Genomic DNA, 5,371 nt, shown 5'->3' on the forward strand with positions numbered 1-5,371 from the left:
GCCCCCGAGCACTAGATACCTGCGGGTCGCTTCCCCCCGCCCCCGGTGCGGGATGACGTCACACGCACTCAGCAAGGGATGGGCTGAGAAAGAAACAACGGGACTCCGCCCCTTAGCGGGAGCGGCGATAGGGAAGCATTGAGGCTCCGAGACTCCGCCCCCTGTTGGGGGGGAAAGGGAGATACAGATTCCGCCCCTATTGTGGGGAAGGAGGAGGTGCAGAGGCTTATCCCCTATTTGTGGGGCACTGTAAAGCGAGGCACAAGGATTGGGGCCTGCTGGAGTTAAAGGGAGACTGTGCATTGGGAGCTGTGGAAAGCACTCAGCTGCCCATAGGCCCCTGCGCGCTGTGGGTCAGAACCTCAAAGATATTTTACACACCTAACTCCCATTGAAATCAGTGGGATTTAGGCACCCAAATAACTCTGAGGATCTGGCCTTGGGGGCCTAACCCACCCCACTGCACTCCTTCAGTTACTCACAGACCCGCCCCACCAGTCCTTCTCCTTGCCCCTTGGCAGCTGGACCCGTGGGGGAGTCCGATTTCTAGTGGGAAACAACCCCACAGGAAGGCTGTGAGAGAATGAATACTGTGATAGCTGCACCCAGGGCAGCTGCTACTAACCACACCGGTGAATAATGTAGTAATATGTCATTGCTCCTGACCCAGGATTTCCTGAGCTCCTATGCCCTTGGTTGTGCAGGAGATGAAGGAGATGTTAGTACTTCCACCATCTCCCTCAGCAGATCTACCTGCATAGCACATAGCCCACTCTGTCTAGGCTGCTTTCCTCTGGGGACTCATTTTTGCACTTCCCTCTGGGAGGAAACAGCTTTTGTTATTTTGCAGAGAATTTTGCTCAGGCTCCGTACTGAGCTGTCTGTATCTGTGACAGCAGAGCAGGACCCCGCTAGGTCAATGCTAGAACCTGTGCTGGTGCTGCTCCGTGAAGTTCTTGACATGCTGGACTCTATTCCACAACCCATGCTTTGGACTCATGCCCTACCTGGCTGGTGAAGGCTAGTGAGGAAACACTGAGTCCTTTTCTGATGGAGAATGTCATGACCTCCTTTAAGGAAGGTCATCCTGATCTTCCATTTCTGGCTAGGATTGTGGAGCAGGTTACATAGATGCCTCTGAGCTTCTCAATCCTTGTCAGTCTGGCTTCAGAACAGGCTACAGCACCTGAAACTGCACTGGTCAATGATTTTCTGGCAATAGTTAAAGATAAGATGTCCATACTGGTATTACTCGATCTATCACACATTGATCATGGACTACTGCCAGCTAACTTGGGGACCCGGCTGCCTTGTGGTGGCTTCATTCTCTCCATATGAGAGATCCCAGAGAGTAGTTTCAGGTAATTATTTTTCTCTCCTGAGGGTGCCACACAAGGCCCCGTCATATCATCCCTCCTCTCCAGTATATAGGGCCATTGCGGGGTGAGGGAAATAGGGAGGAGACATGGGATGAAATCTCATATTTTCTGTATGCTGATAATACTCAGCTCCATCTATCCATTTTGCCTGACCCAGAGAGTGTGGTTTAGTTTCATTCTCAATATATGAGCATGGATGAGAGTGAGCTAGCTGAGGTTACATCCTTGAGAAGACTGAGGAGATGATGGTAAGCAAAGGGAAACAACCAGAAGATAAGGTAAAGGTATCAGCCCCACTAACTGAGGTTGTGTGACCCTTAGAGCATCCCAGTGCCAGAGGGCAAGGGCTCACTGGTGACTAGCTCCTTGTGCTTCTGTGGCAGGTCCTGACTGAGAGAAAATCAGCCATGGCTGGGAAAAAGGAAAATTGGTGAAAGAACTCATCTTGAACAAAGCCTAGCCTGTATCTTGCAAGATTAAATTTTAGACATTAGATGTATGTTTTCAATTTTATTTGCTTTAACTCTGTCTAACTTTGTTCCTTTTACTTGACATCACTTAACCTATGTCTTATTGTTAATACATTTGTTTTATTGATACTATAAACCAACTCAGTGCTATGTTTGAAGGGAAGGGTGTGTTTACCCCAGTTAAGTTTGTAAGCTGTAGTGTGCTTTTTTCTTTTACAGGCGCAACAAACCTTATTATTTCTCTGAGTGGCCCAGGAGAGGGCTGGACATTGCAGAGCACATGGTTTAGGGGAAATTCAGGACTGGAAGTATGTTGGGGTCACCTTGCTGCTTGTAACCAAGGCTGGTAGAAGCCAGAGTGGGGCTATAGCCATAGATTAAGGGTTATCTTTAGATTTGGGGAACTAAGAAGAGCTTGCTCAATGGTAGGCGTTAGAATGTTCCCGTACGTGCTACCACAAGGAACATGGAAGTAATAACCGTGAATCTGCTTCAGCAAGGTGTGACAAGTATGATGATGAGCTGAAATGGTAGTTACATGTATTAATATACTAGCTTATAAAAGAAGGACACCTCAACATTAGTAGGATGAAGAAATGCAAATGAGGAAAAGGAAAACCCCTACTGAATATGCATTAGATATCATGGCATCAGCATAACATATTATAAATGTTGCATCCCAGTGTGTGGGCAGTAGGAGAGAGATCCCTTGGGAGGTGCCAGAATAATGCCCACTGGTGATGTTGAAGAAGATGATGAGGAAGCCAATTGGTAACTTTTCAGGTTGTTCTGCAAGGGATGGTCTGAGTAGATGGATGTTCAGATGTACATGCTGTAGTCTCTCTATCTCCCTTACTGAGTCTGACTGTTTGTAACTTTGCTAAAAATATTAATAAACTATTTGTAAATATAGAAGAGTTTCTATAGTGTGAGTGTTGCAACTGTGCACATCGGGGTTCCCAACTATATAGTAATTTTAATAATACTGGGCCTGAGCTTGGGACAAGAATCTGTCTACCCTCAAAGTGCTAACTGGGAATTCTTATCAATATAATGAATACATAATCTATAGATCAGGCTATATGACACAACTCCTTAGTGATCTGAATCACACCCCAAAGTATGACAGTGGTGTAGTCAGCATGATTTACACACAGTTTGGTAATTTAATTGAGGTTTATGCTTCAAGCACTAGTGAAATAATACTTCAGGAGCTCTTGAGTGCATCTTCTGATCTCGTGTGGCAGTGTTGTACAGGGAAAGAGGAGGCCTCTCAGCTAGGCAGTTCCTAAACCATTCAAAGTATTTTAGGTCAGAATTAACACCTTAAACCAGGGGTCGGCAACCTTTCAGAAGTGGTGTGCCGAGTCTGCATTTATTCACTCTAATTTAAGGTTTTGCATGCCAGTAATACATTTTAACGTTTTTAGAAGGTCTCTCTGTATAAGTCTATATTATGTAACTAAACTATTGTTGTATGTAAAGTAAAGAAGGTTTTTAAACATTTAAGAAGCTTCATTTAAAATTAAATTAAAATACAGAGCGCCCCAGACTGGTGGCCAGGACCCGGGCTGTGTGAATGCCACTGAAAATCAGCTCGTGTGCCGCCTTTGGCGCGCGTGCCATAGGTTGCCTACCCCTGCCTTAAACTATACCCAGAAAGCAACAGGCAGCCAGTGCAGATCTCAAAGCACTAGTGCCATGCCAAGAGTGAGATACATGCTTAACAAACAGTATCTCATGCACTGCATCAGCTTTAGATTCTGAAATGATCCCTTTTTAAAGGCTAAAAGGGACTATACATCTCTACCTCTTTATCCCTCACCTAGCATCAGTAGCCAATTTATTACTATCTTTGTCAGGTTTTATAATGAATTGTACAGTCTAAAAATTGTTTCTCTCTGTTTATGAATACAGCCTCAATTCCTCATAACAAATTGACCAAACATTACATTCTCTCACTTTGTTCGCTAGGTGATTCACATTCTCTGTGAGAACCTGTTTCTAAATTCTTCTGTGGCAATTTGGTGTCTAGGTTGACTAATTATATTATCATGGACAGACTTAAACAAATGGCTCACAGATTATCCTCAGGGTTTCTCTCCTACATAACACCAGAAGGCCTTGCACAGGACCAGCTCTAGGCACCAGCAAACCAAGCACAATTCCAAGGGACATGACAGCCAAGGAGAACTGGGACGCTCCTGCTAAGGGCCAAGGGCGGCATTCCGGGAGGTTTTGTTGTTGTTGTTGCTTCGGCAGCTGCGCTCTCAGAGGTTTTTTTTTTTTTTTTGCTTGGGATGGCAAAAACCCTAGAGCCAGCCAGTAATATCTAATACAATTGATTTCTTATCTAAGCCAGAAAGCTGCAACCAGTCATCCTCCATGCCATTATTAGCCATTGGAGAATTGATTGGAACCCTAAATAGAGCGAATGAATGCATCACTCAGCAAAAGTGAATCAATGAGACCATCTATTTCTTATTCCTGATGGGGCCCAAAATTGGTGGATCCAGTTGATTGATTTCAGTGGAACTACTTGCAAAATCAGAGAGGAAGGGTGGCAGATTCTGGTTCCATATAACTTGTTATATGGCACTTGATATCTGTGGGAACATGGAATTTTCTATAATGAATAACGTTTGGTATCCTGCTTCAGCACTGATGCTGCAGAGGTAAGCAAACCCTTGGTATAGTGCATCTGACCACATGTACAATTCTGTACACTGGAAAAATTTCTTCCTGACTCCTGTGACACTCAGCATACACACGGAGCAGTGGGATTTGATGAACCCCAACCAACCCAGTGTTGAGAGAAGCAAGTCCAAATAATAGGAAACTGGACCTGAACTATCGTTCAAATACATCAGTACTCAGATTCATTTATTTACAGTAGCCTTTCGGAGGGGAAATTTAAATCTCTGAAGATAAAGTGGATATATTTGGGATTCTCCTTCCTAAGGACTCAGCCACAGAGCACTCGGTGGAAATGTCATCCTTGGCATAGCAGGGCTGGCAAGACTCTGGCGCACACTCTGGGATTTGCTTTCCTGGAGCAACGCCTTCCCAAACTAGTACTGAACAGCTAAGGTGTACCATGGCTTTTACTATAACTGACTGTATAACTAAAGTGAACCATGACTTTAGTGTAGGTGCACAACTGGTTTTTCACTTTTACTCCTGCCAAGTACTAGCGACTGGTCATGCACGTATTGTGGACAAGCGTGGCATTTTAGCTTTGTGTGAACTGTTTCATTAAGATTTCCTTGGAGAAAGAGTTCTTGGAGGTAAGGCTTTAAACACGGATTCCGTCAAACTGAAAATCCCATTTCTCCGCTTGTTCTGCAGTATGAAGAGGAACTAAGATCTAGAGGGTTGGAGGATTAATTATTAGCATTTATTACCATTACAACAGCATCTACAATATGGTAAGAGCTTTCCAAACATATGATAACAGTCCCTGTCCCCAGAAGCTCACAAACTCAGAAAACAAGCACTAGAAGAAGGGCGATGAAGAAGGGT

The sequence above is a fragment of the Emys orbicularis genome, chromosome 8, assembly GCF_028017835.1.
Source record: "Emys orbicularis isolate rEmyOrb1 chromosome 8, rEmyOrb1.hap1, whole genome shotgun sequence".
NCBI classification, from domain to species: domain Eukaryota; kingdom Metazoa; phylum Chordata; order Testudines; family Emydidae; genus Emys; species Emys orbicularis.